A 16,930-nucleotide genomic window follows, 5' to 3' on the forward strand; every position below is an offset into this window, starting at 1 on the left:
GGGACACAGCACCGCGCACTGGTCGGGTGAGGGAGGGGGCCGGGGCGAGCTGTTGGTGGAAGAGATTGTGTTTTTAATTACAGGACCGGCAGAGCGTTTTGCCCCCGCCGCCTCACCCCGCTAGGCCACGCCGCGTCGCGCCACGCCTCGCCCACCACGCTCTTACATTCCGGCCGCACTCTGCTCAAGTTCTCGTCGAGCCCCACGCGCAAAATTGCCGACAATGTTAGGAGCTAAGTCCCTAGCCCTGTGCTTCCTTCTCTCAATAAGCGTTTTGAGAGTCACATATATGGCCTAGTTTTCATCACAATGATGCACCTCCACCCTTTACGACCACGAGCAACTACAAGCAAACAATATGAATGCAGGTTTCTCCCGCTCTCGAGGGGAGGTGGACTCCTTCAACCCTCCAAAGTCACCTAGTGCGCCGAGTTTGCGCCGAACAAACGCAGTAATTGATTCCGAGTAATCCTGGGGGGAGGGGGCGGGGGGGCGGGCACGGGCGTCGCCGACTCCCTTTTCTGCTCAAGGAAAATGTCGACACAGCAGCCTCCAGCCTGGCCTCGCCACGCCACGCCTAGGAGCTCCCTCGGTGTTGTGCGTCGCGCCGTGCGTCTTCTATTTATCGCTCATTATCTCTGAAGGACACACGAGGTCCTGGGGGTGGGGATGGGAGGGCGTCTTTTGGGCCAAGCAAGGATGAGCAGGGGTCGGGTCGGGTGCCAGCCTACCCCTCCTCCTGTGATACCGTGCCGAGGGGTAAACAGGTCACTGTAGGATTACTTACCAATAAAATTCGGAATATTTTCGAAGTTCTTCATTTGTTTAAAAGGGTTCAAAGACCGTTAATTTCAATAAATTTCAAATTATAATAATCCCTTCGTCGCCCCCATGCCAGAAAGTCCGTTCTACGACGGTCGCCCAGAGAATGTCCGATCTACAAGCGTCGTTTGGAGAATGTTCGATCTGCATTAGCCCGGCTGGAGAACATCCGAAGCAACATTTTCGACTGTTTTGAGATATTGGTGCCATTATATGTATCTTAGCGAGATACGTAACAACATCTTACAATATATACCATGAGGAAGTGATGTAATTGTTGACAACGTTATCCGGCGATTCTGTGAAATGACACACAACTGTGCAATATTTGCACACCAAACGTGTGCAAGTTGTGAATTAGCACATTACATGGTGTTTTGTTTAACTCAAGTTGCACACTTGCATGGTGTGCAAATTTTAGACGTTTTGTAAACGTTTAAATTCTGCACACTTGGACACACACAGCTCTATGCTGTCAATAGGGAACCATACGGTGTGCAGCTGCTATACGTTTTGGAAGTGTCGAAAGTTTAAACCCCAATTGACGTATAACATAGTTCGACACCACAAGTGTCGAAAAAATGCACACTTGAACTTAAACGTCAATTGACGTGCAAAATTAAACACTTTTTTTACCAGTGCAGGTAAAATTTTATAGTGCAATTGAAATTTCGTCATTTTAAAAAAAATAATAATTTGACAAACTGTGTAAACCTATACACAGTGTGTATATTTTTAGCAGCAAAATGCATCCGGTATGGATGGGCAGAAAAAACGGTTTTTTTAAGGCAAAAAATTTGTTCCTTACATGTAGAGTGTAACGTACACACATGGGTCTGTAGTATAGCAAGTACACACTTGTTGAGGATTGCCAAAGGAGAGGACAGCAAATGGTGTTTTGGAGTAATACAAATACAACTCCTGGTATCCAGGTCGTTACCCATAATATGTTGCTTTCGGCAGGTCGTAGAAGATGTAAATACAGTTCAAAACCGTTGTTCATGCCGTGGATTTTTCTCCTCTCAGCCTGCGACGCACCTGCTGGAGCACACTCACTCGTGGTCTTGGGTGTTGTAAAGCGGCGTCTCTCATCCCCCAACCCCCACCCCCCGCAATGGAAGGCTGTATAACCGAGGTGTAATAAAATGCCATGACCCGCGACTGCTTGGCTGTATTCATGACTGCCCCCCCCCCCTCTTTTTGCCCCCCTTCCCCCCTCTCGCAGCTACGCTACGCAGATTCCAAAGTAGCGCTTCGGACAGCCCCGTCTTTGGGGCGCCTTGGGCCATGAAAAAGTCCCGCGAGCCTACATCATCTCGCAGGTCAAGGCGCGGAGCGGAACGCGACAGGGGCGCGGGACAGCCAAGCATCTGTGCTGCTGTTTCTTTACAGACGACTCCGAGTGAAAAACGGTGTTGGCTTTCGTTTGAGGCAACGTTTATTTTGCGAAATTTGAGACAAAATGAGAATTCCGGTGTTGGCTCCGGTGTAGCCGAACCGGTCTTCTCCATGGGAAGGATCAGGGCGAGGATTGAGAAGGGTCCTATGCTTTGCAACCCTCCCAGAGCAAATCCCCGGCAGATACGCATCACTTTTAAAAATGTAAACAATTCGTAAATTCCGGATTCCCAATTACACTGTTAAACTGAGTGTGCAACTGCTTGACTCTTGCGAGTGTCCAACTGCAGGTTAGATACTCCGTAGTTGTGCATTCTCAAGTAGTGTTAAACTCTGTAGGTGTTCCCCTGCAAGTGTGCAACTACTCATGTGAGCACATCCTGCATAGTGTGCGTCCAATCGTTCAATCGAGGAAAGTGCTCGACTGAGGAGTTGCAGATTAGCAAGTGAACAAACTTGCAGTTGGACACTGGTAAGAAAAGTAGAGAAAATTATAGTTATTACCAGTGATTCCTCGTTAATTTTTTGCAGTAATTGGTCGCAATGAAGGCGCATGTGTCCGGGCTAGTCGCGAGAATTTGATCTTGGGTCACAATTGACTTGGATCTAGGAAGTATTTTTTGTACGTGTAGGTGGGGATTCCACAAACCCACTCTTTCTTTGACTGTGGTTAAGTTGGACGGAAGAGAGGGCGTAGGTGGAAGACGACGACACACGACATGCGGACGGCCCCTTAAGCCGCGGGGCGACCCGGTGGGCCACGTCTTTCTGAAAGGCCATTAGGGCCAGATATCGAGAGAGGCCACTTTTTGTGTCTCAGAGTGAACTTGCGGCGTATCGCGGCCTCCCACAAACAAACAAAAACCAAATGTAGCAGAGACATGTGTTTTAGGGGGAGAGTCTTATGAGGAGAAAAGCCGAGGAAATAGTGCCTCTTACGACGGTAAGGGGGTCTTGAAGGAGCTCTTCCACCCTCCCCACTCGTCCCTGAGGTTCAGTTCAGACCTGTTGAGCTTCTCCAGTCAGTTGGTCCTAACCGCCCCAATGGGCCCTGTGCCGCGTGGCGCGGTGGAGCGGCGCTTGGCGGGGCGGGGCGCCCCTAACCCCCTCGCGGCTCCAGACGACTCCACTGGTGGTCTGGCTCTTGTCGGACCCCACCCCCGGACCCCAACCCAGCACGGCATGCAACAGCTCGGGCCGCCCCGAGCACAGCCTAGCAGGGCCTCCAAAGGTGCGGCGTGGTGGTTGAGCTCGCTCGCTCGCTCACTCACTGGTAACTGTATTATGGATGTCCCTGAAGTAACCCTTTACGTAGCCCAGTGAACGTGTATTCGTAACGTTGAATCGACGTCGAAATATCGAAACGACGTGAATTTGGAAGACAAAAGACGTTTATTCAACTATTTCTCCGTCAAATCGACGCAACGAATCGACGTTGAAGAAAAATCATTTCTCACTAGGATGTTTGCTACAGAGAGATCTGCACATCGGCATATCCTTTACATATGGACTTATTAAAAACTATTTCCCATATTTGACCATGCTGAGGTTGATCCATCTTTAAGCATCATCGTTGGCATTAAACTACGCTTTTCCAAAAAGAAGTCCCAATTAACCTTTTTTTTGCTAAAAAGAATCTTTAAAATTTTGGAATTTGGGATGCGATGGTCTGCCTTCTAAAAAGTGTCACTTGGTTTTCTGGCCTTGACGCTGTGGAAAAATGCAGGGCTCCATTGAGCTCTCATCCATTATTTTGTGGTTTGTATGTGTTTGTGTGAGAGAGGGGGGGGACATGGTGCGTACGTATAATGACTTTTGTAATTATCGCGTGTTTTTGCATTGGTTTTAAATGAAACATCGAGGAAGAGTGTGGGGGGGAGGGGGGTAGGTCACACACGGAGCACGGAGCTAGGCATCAGCGTGTGTCGCGAAAAACCGTGAGGAAAGGAACGAAAAAGGGTTGGAGGGGAGGGGGGTTGATGGGGAGAGAGAGCGGAAATTGCAGTGGGGGTGACGGGACGGGAGGGACGCCGCTCCGCGCCGGGATTAGGCCCCCCCGACGGTATGGAGCGAGCGGCAGGTGGAGGGGGGTGGGGGGCTGAGAAGGGGAGGTAAGAGTGCGAGGTGGAGGGTAGAGGAGTTTCCATATATCGGGTTACCTGCGATGGGTAGTGAAGAGGTGATGTGCGGGGGCCTGGCTGCTGGAGGGGGGCGAGGGGCAAGGTGAGCGAGCGCGAATGCGCCAAGAGTAGTGGTGAAAGGGGGTCGAGGCGGACCGGGTAGAGCTCCGCTCTGTGGGCCAACATCAGCAGCATCAGCGCGACCAGCGGGGCGTGCAGAACACGACACTGTCCGACGCGCGCGACTGCCTGGCGTTAGCGCCTTGTGGACTCAGCCGGACCGCACTTACTCACCCCCGGGGCGCTGCGGGGCAGGCGCGGGGAGCCCACGAGCAGTCAAACACGGCCGCGGGCTCGCACCCACACCGCCTGTATATTTGCGTGTGAGAGGGGAAGGGAGACGATGAGGAGAAAGGGGGTGGAGGGGGTTGGTATCCGGCGCGACGCGACGGCCGGAAGCTGAACAGACACCGGGGACCGCGGGACGGCGCGGCGCGGTCAGGCTCTGCGGCGGGAGGGGTCCCCAGCGGAGGGTGCCCCTGGCCCGGCGGCCCATCCGTCCTGTCTCTCGCAGCCTCTTACTCTCTTCATCTCTCTATTTGGACTGCTGCTGTCTCAACACTACATCCTGCTGCTCGGGGAAAACTATACCGCTGCGGGTCACTCGGTCGTATTGCATAGTGACGGACTACTGGTGGAAATGATAATGATTCAGCTTCTATCGTGTTCATATGTCACAAAATAGTAGGCAGTAGTAAAATTATCTCAAATACGTAGAAGATTTGTGATAAAGAACAGAACGAACACACTAATTAAAACCCACGTTTTCTCTCGGTTTTTCTGCGTAGCCACCATTATGCGGACCGCCTGGTTGACACATTGGCCTGCGTTTTTGTTCTTCGTTGTCTTCCCTGTGGATTTTTCCTGCAGTTGTACAAACGAAAAGAAATGAAATGGCCTGAAGAATAATGTACCATGACGTGTGTCACATTAGTCTACCGCAAGGGTTCCTTATTTTTGAACTGGGCGCACGCCATCAGTCCTTTACTTTTGTTGTGCACAGCGGCGTCAGCCACCAATGTTACGATTGGCAAGCGGCTGGTGGTGGCGTGCAATGGCCGTGTGGTATGCCGTGCCGTACCTTGCGGTGACATGGCGCGTTCAGATCCCGCCATCGCTGTTCAGCGACGTGACAACAACGCTGACACAGGGGTAGTCGGCAGGCAGAGCGGGCGTCGGCCCGGCGGCAGCTGGGAGCTGGCTCCACTGACGGCATCGCTTTCACCAATTGGTAGAGGGCGCGAGGCGAGCGCAGACTGGGGCGGGGCTGAGCTCGGTGAGCCTTTATGATGGAACTCGGTTTATTACGGTCTTTATTGGCGACGCTCTCCCTCCGACGTTGGCGTTGGAGTGGTTTTCCGTGACAAAAAGAACAATAATAATAACCCAGTAATAGTATTAAATACCTCAATGCACTGTACACGGTGAAAATTGTTCCTTCTTGTCAAAGGACTATCGGAACGATTCAAGGACGCCCCATGCAATTTTCCCTATCCCGTCCTTGATTCCTTCCGATGGTCCTTGGATATCAAGGAAAAGTTTTCACCGTGTAAAGAAAAGGGTGTTTACACTCAAGTTTTTAAGATATGGATTCAGATTCCCCTACTCTCGCCCGGCGTACTGAAAGTCGGTTCCTGACTGGCTGCGTGAAGCTTACGGAGCGTGAAAATGCTTGTTGTGGAAACAAACGCTTGCGTTTCGCGAACTTTGAATCCACACTTAAGGTGGATACAGAGTTCACTAAACGCGAGCGTGATTTTCACGCCAGGAGGGATAAAAGTAGGTTCCTGATTGGCTGTGTGAAGCTTACGAAGCGTGAAAAATCACGCCTGGCGTGAAAAATCACGCTTGCGTGAAAATCACGCTCGCTTTTAGAGAACTCTGAATCCACCTTAATGTTTCATATTTTTTGGGAAAGTTTAGACGACGACAACAAATAAACAAACAAGAAGCAAACAACAACATCAAGGTCGTTTGAAAGAATACGCCTTTTGTTGATCACACCCCCAACCCCTCCTCCTCCCTTCTCCATTATGGCCCAGTGGGCTGGTGAGGCCCGGCCGCGCGAGAAAGCCCACAGCCCACAGAGGAGGTCCGGAAAGGCGTCACAGGCCACGCGATGCATCAAAGGCAAACTGTCAGGGTGTTGTAGCAGCAGCGGGCCGGGGCAGCGGGGTCTGGAGGGACCCCTGAAGGGGCGCCTGGAGGGTCGCCTGGAGGACGCCTAGAGGGGCGTCCCAGTAAGAAATTTTTCCGACTGTCGTTTCGACGTCGTTGGAAAAATTTCTGACTGGGGTGTGCCAGAGTCCGCCCCCCTCTCCTCTAAGACCGGGATTCTTTAACATTTGGTCCGAATGGGACCCGGATGGGCCCCATTGAGGTCTCGGGTAGCACCTTGGACGAGGATCATACGAGGACGAGAGCCGGACGAGATGGTGGGTCCCCTAAAATGGGTCCCAATCGATCCGGTCGGGATCCAGAGGGAACCCGGGCAACCAGGTAAGGGCACCAGATCCTACGATGCCCTTGAGTCAAAATTAAGTACTTTCATTTGGAACTAGTAACTCAAGGTCAGATGATTTTTGGCAAATGTTTATGTTTAGTTAAAGCCTCAGATTTGTAAAGTCCAGTTCGTAAAAGAACGGTGTTTCGTATTTTATTAAAAACTGCGGTTCCATATAATCAAAAAAATTTACCCGGAAAATTTCGTAAAGTCACGATAAATACTGTGGCGACAGTGCTTGGACCCCTACCAGAGGGCGAAAGGCTCGACGACCACAGCCAGCAGGGGCCCCGCCAGGGCCGCAGTATGACAAAGTACACGACCACTTGAAAGTATGGCGATACACGGCTCGTTCTAATATGCTAAAATGTGGAGCGAGGCCGTGTTGTCTTCACGTCGGCTTTGGCCGGATTGGCCGCGCGGTGGGTGAGGCCAGGGCTGCGCCTCGATCAAGCACGGTCCATTGGCCTCGATTCTTCTGTGTGGCGGCGGCGTCGCTGAGGGCGGCGGCCAGTATCGCACGCCGCCACACTGCGGTCGGGCAAGGCCAGGGCCACACACTGTTAGCGAACAAATTTAGTCTTGGCAGCGGAATTTCTATATTAGAAATACAAAGCATTTTGCTCTCATGCTTGCTTTAACAAACTTCAATGAATTTGAAAAGTCCAAATTGAATGGTGAAGCGGAAGAAGGGGATAAGTCCAAAAACCATAGTTTTCAGGAAACGCAAAAAACTATTTGCACTCACATTCTAAGAAATATTATTATTGGGTTTGCATGTACTTTCATCAAGAATATTATTGTCACTTTGAAGTTTTTCAATATCTCACTCCTTCATGGAGTTTCAGGTCTTATCCCCTTTGACCAGCATGACATGGAGACATTTCGGCATAACTCTTAACTGGTAATATGCCAGACTTGATATCTACTAAACTATCCAGAAAACTTGCTTCTCCTTTTATCATGTCAATGTTTTCACTACATGCAGAAGGGGATAAGTCAACTTAACTCTTTTGACCACCTGTGGCAGAAAGAGATAGGTTGACTTAACTCTTTTTTCTCTACTTGAAATTTGAGGACTTTTGGGTTAAGTCGACTTATCCCCTATTGGTGTGTGAAAATTATCGTGCCAAATGAGTGAAGTAGACTTATCTCTTTTTACAAACCACTGTATTTCCCATTCTATGGGAGATATCCCCATAATATTTGGTGGACAGAAGCGGATTATAATGTTCTATAACATGGCATAAAAATCTCATTTTGGGGGTAAGTCAAGTTATCCCCTTCTTCCGCTTCGCCATTCAATTGTTCGCAGCCGCTTGCAAACTACTGTTACAAGGGTTTGACAGTGCAAGTGGTTTGCTTGTCAAAGGGGGGCGCCACGTAGTCCCGTCCTCAGTCATGGAGGAGAGGGCTGGGGCTCATGCATGCGATTGTTCCGAAAACCCGGGCAGACCTGAGCAAGCCCCAAAGCAGAGCTGCGCGGCGAAACTCTTTGTTTCCTTTTTCATTAAATCATATCCTTTTTTCTGTCGATTTCGATCTTTTTCTTTCCTTTCCGCGTGCCGGTGCCGCTGCCGTGCGCCCCCCCCCCCCCAACTGCTGCTCCCCCGGGTATAGTTCAGACCGCCGCAGACGCTCCGCAGCGTTATAATTTCAATAAAGTTGCGCTCCTGCCGCCCGGAGTTGTGTTTCCGTTGGCACTCACCGGGGGAGACGCGCACGGCGTGGGGAGGAGCATCTCGTGCCTCGCTCAGCCTGCCGCTGCTGCCCAGCCGCCGAATCTGTTTTTACCATTTCCCGCCAGGTTTTCCAATAAATGCCGTAAGCCTGTCCCAGGAGCAGCAGTCCGCCCCGCCTCCGCACCTCGCGCCCTACCCGTGCTCCACTTCTCTCTCTCTCTCTCTCTCTCTCTCTCTCTCTCTCTCTCTCTCTCTTTCTCTCCCTCTCTTTCTCATTGCTATATCCCCCATTTCTCTCCAGAAGAAAGGTAGCTACGCCACCCAAGTACCTGCTACAATTCTGCTCCCTCCCCCCTTACCCCTTCATGCGCCGCACACAGCGACTCTGAGCCACAAATAATGGCTGTAGCAGCCACACCACACCTGTTGCAGCCTGGAGGGTGAGCGTGGGTGTGTGCGCGTGTGAGTGTGAGGGAGGGAGGGAGGGAGGGAGGGAGGGGGAGTGTTAGTAGGTCATACTCGTGCAGACTCACACACACACATACACACACACACGTGTACCGAAACACTTCGCTGCTAAGTGACGCGAAAAATGTGTGTCGCTCTCACTCACCTACCCTACAGCAAGGGAGAGCCTGGGTGGCCCACGTCGGGCCGGGCTCTGTTGCCGTCGCCTAACACTTTGATACGACCCCCTCACCCCCTCCGCCCCTCGATGAATTGTGGGAACAGGGTCAGCTGGCGGCGCGTTGAGAGGCGCGTCCCGCCCCGCCCGCGCCCGGCCCGCCCGCCGCGGCCTGAGCCGCCGGCGTGGGGAGTGGGGAGGGACCGGGAGGGACCCCTTCCATATTTATCTACCCTTATCTACACAGGGGGGCTTTATTTTTTCGCCAGGCAGCTTTCCTCCTATTCCTCTTCACCACCAGACCACGTCGTCGCCGCCACGCCACCACTCTCTTCGTTTTTTTCTTTTTCATTCATTTTATGATGTTGTTTTCTTGGCGTTGCTAAGGAAAGAAGCGGAAAGATGGAACTCGTGTTTATTTTGGATGAAGCGTATGGACATGACATGTCGTATTCTTATGCCTACGGGAGTGTGCCATGGATCGGTACCGGTGTCCAGTGTTGCTGTGGCCATGCTGTAGCTGAAAGTCATATGTACAGAATTTCGATACCTCAGAGCGAGAACCGCTCAGTCTCTGCAGGAAAGCCTATTATACTGAGCGGTTCTCGCTCTGAGGTATCGATTTGCATTTGCAAGCTTGGGCCAGGCTGCATCTTCTTTTTTGTTTATCTTTCGTGAAAAAATTTCCTGTACCGGGTGATTTAGAGCACGCGCCGCCGTGTTGCGGGTTTGCCTATCCTCGACTCGGCGGGCGCACGGGTGAAAGGTGAGGAGAAGAGGGGTCCCCTCACACCCTTCTCACAAGCTAGCGTTCCTAGGCAACTTTTGTTTCTCTCTTTCCAGTGAAATCATGCTAAATAGACCATTTTTCGGGCGCCGCGGTTTAATCATGTCGACGGATGGGCTGACCGTCGCACTGGCCGCGGGGAGTATAGAGCAGAGCGCCGCGCCGTGGCTTTGTCAGGACCGCGCAAAGGCTGCTCAGCTGCTGCTGGGGCGGGCGCTCGCCCAGGGCGAGGCGTGGCGAGGCGGAACGGTGTGCCGTGCGGACCCGCGTCAAAAAGATGCACCCCACCCGCCCCACCCCACCACCACGCCCCGCCCCACCTAGCCTCAGCCCGGAGTACTCTCATTCATATCGCGCCAAGAAAGAAGTAAAAGGCGCTCTCCGGTGCGGGGGCGTCTCGCCTGCTGCTGTCCACGCCTTGGGGGGAGACGAGCAGCGGTGAGAGTGATGGACGCGGGCAGACACACAGACCTTGAGTGAATGAGAGGGGGCAACCGGGAGGGGGACAGACAGACAGGCTGACATACAGGCTGACAGACGGGTAGACAGACAGACAGACAGGCTGACAGACTGACAGACAGACAGGCTGACTGACGGACACTCAGACAGACGGACGTACGGACAGGCAGAGAGCACCTTTATGTTTTCCCTACTGCCCGTGCTTGCGCTCCGCTCTGCTGCGGGCCGCGAGCGCCGCGACAGGTAGGCCACACCGCGGAGGCTGCGCGCGGCTGCCCCGCGGGAGTGCCTACCCAGCACCTGGCGGGCGCTCGCTGGGTGTCCGGAGGTCGCTCTCCGAGGAGGAACAAGTTCGGACGTTTCCAATTAATGAGTTGCTTCGGCGCGAAAGGCTGTGGTGACCGACTACGACCTTGACCCCTTATTTTATCCAACAACCCCAAACACAAACAAAACATTCGCGTTCCTCTTCCCCCGAATCCCACGCTCCCCACGCGTCCCCCCAGTTATGAGATGCTTGTGGTGACAACTACTCGCGACACACAGACGGAGCCGCGCCGGCACGTACCGAGTGGGGCGGAGCAGAGGGGGGCACAAACAAGCCCCACTACGCGCCCCTCTCCCCGCCACGCCACGCCCCCACGCCATGCAATGTCGTAGCCGTGGCACGCCGTGCCCCCGGGCGGCATTATAGCCCTGGCCTGGGCCTGCTGCTCCAGCTCCTCTTGTGCCACTGGCGCCCCTGTAGCGGGAAGGTCGGGGGCTCCGAGGAGCGGAGGCGGGAGAAAGTTTGATGAGGTGCAGTGTGTGCCTGAGCAGCGGCCACTCAGCGGCAGCGACACAGACACATCACGCACAGAGAGAGAGAGAGAGAGAGAGAGAGAGAGAGAGAGAGAGAGAGTATCTCGATAATGGCAGCAACACTCATTTCGTCCGCTACATTAAGGCAAAAATTTATTTATCTAGATTACAATTCTCTTTATCTAGCGTAAAAAGCACTGGAAAAACAAAGGGTGTGATATCCTATCTTTCCAGGGGTGTTGAACTCGTTTTAGGGGTGCTAAAGATTATGTTTTCAGTTTCTTCAAAATATTTTCTCTATGAGCAAACCAATCACATTTTGAGATTCATTATCGCATTCCTCGCAAAATTCCGCGTCAAATGACCCTACATGTGATAGGGTCCAGATAAGCGGTCAGCAAATGAAAAGCAAGTCAAAAAGTACAAAAAAAGGAAATCAATCTATGCCATTTACGAACAGAACCCCATCATATGTAGGCTCGTTTGACGCGGAATTTCGCGTAGATTACGAAAATCGAAAAAACATAAATTGTAATGCCTTTGGAGCTTTAACGCCTTTTAAAGGTAGGATATCCTACCTTTGTTTTACCAGTGAGGATAGTTAGTGCTTAGACAACAAAACTAGCTCCTATGCATCCCGATGCATTCTCAGGACGGTTTTACATCGTTTTAGTGGAAAACCTAGATGTTTGTGTCTGACACCTTTAAAAGATGCTACTATGTATTCATGCAGAAAGGCACCAAAATAACCAAACGATAGCACCTTTGGATGCCGCTTCTGTAGAGGCCTCTAAAAGGGCTTTCGATGCGACACCTGACCTTTGTTTTTACACTGTTTGGCTTGTGCACATACGAAATAGCCAAGAACAATTTTTGGACGTCGACTCGATGTGTCTCTGTGCACGTGCAAATCAAATACAACTTTTTATGTGCGTTTCATCCAAAACAACGCATTTGTAACTTGCCTAGGTACAACTTGTAAATCCCTACATACCAATTTTTATCTTATGAAGGTGTGCTCAAAGACACATCTGACCTAGGTACTAAAATTGTCCCTCACCATTTAGAGTGCACTGCTTTTCTCACTTTTCCCGCATCCGAATTTCCCCCAATTTTTCTTCTGAACGGTAATGGTATGTTGTTTGGCCTCGTGCCGGCGCCCCAACACCCACAGCGGCTCAAACTGCTCCCGTGTCGAAGCCACCCCAGTTCCCCCCAGCCCCACCATCACCACCGAGCGCCCTCCTACCAAAGTGACCCGCCCCGGGAGTGAGAGCTCAAGGGGATGAATTGAAAGGGGTGTGGGAGTGGCGCGCCGTGGTGGGTCGGGGGTGTTCGGACCTCTGCTGCCAGAATGAAGACGAATGTGGGGATCGGCGCTACATTCCTCTCCTCACGCCCCTCTCTCTCCACCCCGCCCCTCGCCACCCCGCCCCGCCCCGCTTCCTCTACGCGCCGCCGCACCAAGCTTCAAACCGTTTGTTTGCGGGGGAGAATGACTCTGGGCTGTCCTCGTCCTGTCGGCTTGCGTCCGCAGTCAACACGACAGAGTTGCCTTCCTGTCCCTCCCCCCTCTCGTGTGTTGTACGGAGCGAGACGAGACTGAACGAGACGCAACGGGACGCCATTCAAAACTTCCCATTTGTTTTATCCATTAATGTAGCATGAAGAACGAGTGGAACCGTTCTCGCTGGCTCACCGGAGCAGTCTCGGGTCCGTTATATGCCTCAGCGGACTCCTCCTGCCGGCTCCAGGTTGTGTGCCGGCGATTGCAGATCACGTGCCTCGATTTGGATTCGGGTGACGCCCTGCTGCCCGTCGTGTACCTGATTGACTTGTCCACTGCAGGGGAGGGGAGCGGGGAGCGAGGGGTCCTCCACTCTCCAAGTGGGTGTACAACGAGTTGCGTGGGTATCCGCGAGTATTCGAGAGTATTAGCGAGTATTCGCGAGTTTATGTGAGTAATGGCGAGTATCCGCGAGTATTAGGCGAGTATTTGTCGATTTTTTCGCGAGTTTTCGCGAATTTTTCGCGAGTTGTCGCGAGTTGCCGCGAGTATCTTGCGAGTATTTTTCCTCGTGTACAACGAGTTGACGAGTGGGGGACCCCTCGGCGGGGAGGGCAACGGGGGATGGGGCTGGAGGGAGCTGGAAAGCCCGGAGGAACCGGAAGTCGGAGCGTGCTGCGCCGGGCGTGCCGATCTGGCGGGACGGGTTGGCAGGCGGCACCAGTGGTACTATGCCGGCAGAGCTCACGATATGTGTGAACGGGTGAATTTATGCCCCCCCCCCCCACACACACAGACAATCAGAAAACTAAACTAAACACTTTAATTTTGGATGAAGCAAAAATGTTGTCAATTGCTTTCTTTCTTTAGAAAATTTGCCGTGAAGCGGAAGAAGGGGGTAAGTCCACTTCGCACCATGACCTTTTAATCGTCTGTCACTGCCGTCTGGTACATCGGAACTTCCGAAAATGGCGTTGGGAAGTTAGTATTCAGTACAAGTTAACTTCTGAGGATGACTTCAGGAACTTCCTATGCAACAAACGTTTTCCAAAACGAATTCCACTTTTAAATTGTATTGATCGACAACCAAGCATGGGCTGTGGCAAATTTTCAGCAGGCTTTTAAAGCATCCAAATCTTTCGCAATACGAAAAAATGCTTGAATCAATCAATCAATCAAAGAATTGGCTGTGTCAAGTTGGCCTTATCAGAAGTGCAATCGATTCGAAATGTTAATTGAATTGTTTTGCTCTAACCCATCAACATCAATATAACAATCAATGCATGACAAAATTGCTAGCCTATTACTGGAACCATCCCAACTATGCTGTTTTTGTTTTCTTTTTGCAAAAAAATTAAAACGCGATGCATACTAACACGCGCCGTCAACTGACTAGGCGACTCTATAGAGTCCATCCCTCCGTCCCTCCCTCCCTCCCCTTCCCCGGGCGCGCCGCCGCCAGCGCCGGGCCTAACCGGGATGAGAGGGAGGGGATCGGGCGATCGGAACGACTTCCGACTGAGCATTTCGCCAATTAGCCTTAACGGCTTCCAGACCAGCGGCCATGCCCGCGAGCAGCCCCCCCGGTCCTCTCGCCTCCCGCCTCATCTGTAACCAACTTGTTAATTCACTCTACTTAATCGCGTCCGTTTTGTAAGGCGCTCCTTAACGTCCCATCAGCTGCCGGGCCCCGCCCCGCCCCGCCCCGCCACGCCCGGCCACGCCTCCTCGCGAGCTCGGGCCGCTCGTTCAGCATGCGCAAAGCGCTAGTTAAAAGTTTCAGTCAGCTGTCTTCCCTCCATCGTCGCGCCGCCGCCGCCGCCGACCAGAATTTGGAGGAGACGCGGCCGGAGCGGAATAGAAAGAGTGTGAGAGGGAGAGAGAGGAGGAGGAGGGTGGACTCGACTGATAAAGGAGAGAGAGAGAGAGAGGGAGACTCGGTCCTTGCCTTGGCAGGCTCGGCGGTGGAGATCATGTTCAGCGGAGAGTGGAATTGGTCCAGTCTGACTCGATCGGGGGAAATCAACAAGTTAGTGGCTGAGCCGAGTGCCGCCGCAGCCACCCCACCCCGCCCCGCCCCCTCGGGCCCCTGCCCGCACCGCCCGCACACTGCGATAGATATACGATATTCACTCCGGTTGCGAGAGCGACTCCGCGGATGGGCGGCTGGCCTGGCAGACGGTCCCCCGGGTGGACCAGCGCGGACAGGGCTCGCCTTGGCCAGTCAGTGAGTGGCACATGCTGCGGTCCGCGCGGGAGGGCTGGGGATGGGGGTGGGCGCCGAAAGGGAAAAGGAATATGCGGAAACATTTTTGATATTGTTGACGAAACGTACCCGAATGATGGACACGGTTTTGTTGTGACATTCCCCTGTTACAATTTGGGATTCAGAGTACATTCATGACAGGATCTGACTACTCAGCATTATGCGTTCATCAGCGTGTCAGCGTTGAGTTGTCTGAACACTGTGGTTACGCGGTGACAAGCCACGCCACGCTAAACTACGGTCTGGAGGTGGACTCAGCCAATAGATCAGATGAGCGATGAGCCGAAGTGGGCCGCGTTGACTTGGGTGAGTCCCTTCTCATTCTCCCTCCTCCATCCTGCTCTATCACACTGTCCCACTCTCGCTCTCTGACTTTGCCGATAAAGTGGGACAAGGACGGAGCGCGAGGGCCGGCGTTTTTTTTCGCCCCCTGCCACGAACGCAATGGGGAAGTATCGCTTGTCAACAGCAGCTAATTAGATTGCCGCCCCGGATTCAGATTTGTGATTGGGAACGCGATGCCGCGGCGACGCGGTGGGCGCCCACTTATCCACCCCCGCCCCCCCTGAGAAGCATCCCTCCTACCTACTCCCACTCCTCACCCCTTCCCTAGCGGGTATGCTCTGGATTTACAGTGTAGGGGTTATGCATGCATCTTGGTTTCACCAAGACCCGCGGGGCCAATCCAGTAACCGCATTTGCGTTTAAGTTTCAGTTGAAAAGTGGATCGTGACCGCCCATACTGTGGTGGTATTTGGCTCCTCAACACAAACCTTATATGTTACGGTTGTGTAACGTGACTTAACTGCAGACTCGATGTTAATCCTTATTAATAGTTAAGTTAGGTACTGGCTGCATGGTTACTGGTCCCTGATCCGCGCCAGACTATCATTTAGACATCGAGACTTTAATTATCACAAACATTAAGTTTGGTTGTTGTTTGGTTTTTTCGCGTGTTATAACCAAAGACAATTTAATTTTGGAAGCACAAGCAATAATCAAGCTATTTTTGTAATTCTACTGCATATGCATCATTTTACAATCGAAGAAAAAAAGGAAAGAAAAAACAACGCGACACCTGGAAACGTTTACAGGTGTATTCATACGAGATCCCCCATGTGGTATAGATGGGTGCGCATGTGGTGCAGGCGGATTGCACGCGGTACAGGCGGAGGTCCCCGCACTGCGCACCCTGACACATATCCGGGGGACTGTGCAAACAGGCGCGTGTAATCCGGGGGGGGGGGGAGGCCGCTGAGCCAATGGCGCTGAGCCGTCACGTCCTCGCCGCTCCAGTCCCGGCTCCAGCCCAGGCCCCAGCCCCGGCTCCAGCCCAGGCTCCAGCCCCAGGTCCAGCCCAGCCCAGGCTCCAGCCCCGCCTCCAGCCCAGACTCCAGTTCCGGCTCCAGCCCAGGCCCCAGCCCCGGCTCCAGCCCAGGCTCCAGCCCCGGCTCCAGCCCAGCCCAGCCCAGGCTCCAGCCCTGCCTTCAGCCCAGGCTCCAGCCCTGCCTTCAGCCCAGGCTCCAGCCCAGGCTCCAGCCCAGGCTCCAGCCCAGGCTCCAGCCCAGTCTCCAGCCCAGGCACCAGCCCAGCCCAGGCTCCAGCCCAGGCTCCAGCCCAGGCTCCAGCCCCGGCACCAAGGTGCCCGGCACCAGCCCAGGCTCCAGCCCCGGCTCCAGCCCAGCCCAGGCCCCAGTCCAGGCTCCAGCCCAGCCCAGGCTCCAGCCCAAGCTCCACCCTAGCCCAGGCCCCAGCCCAGAGGCTTGGGCTCCAGCGACCGCCGCGGCTTCGCGCTACCCTATCGGTAACCCGGGACTACCTCACCCAATCCAACCTATTGCCTCCGTTATATTGTTCCCCTCAAGGCGCTCCCCCGTTATTATTGTGGGTCCCACAAAGC

The 16,930-nt window shown here is 53.2% G+C and overlaps 1 protein-coding gene across 3 annotated transcripts in view; it reads left to right on the forward strand.

The window, feature by feature from the left end:
- The window catches only part of LOC113218466 (neurogenic differentiation factor 2-like), a 104,254-nt gene that overhangs the window by 77,617 nt on the left and 9,707 nt on the right, over positions 1 to 16,930 (forward strand). The window lies entirely within an intron of this gene.

The sequence above is a fragment of the Frankliniella occidentalis genome, unplaced genomic scaffold, assembly GCF_000697945.3.
Source record: "Frankliniella occidentalis isolate FOCC.00 unplaced genomic scaffold, Focc_3.1 Scaffold251, whole genome shotgun sequence".
Classification (NCBI taxonomy): Eukaryota; Metazoa; Arthropoda; class Insecta; order Thysanoptera; family Thripidae; genus Frankliniella; species Frankliniella occidentalis.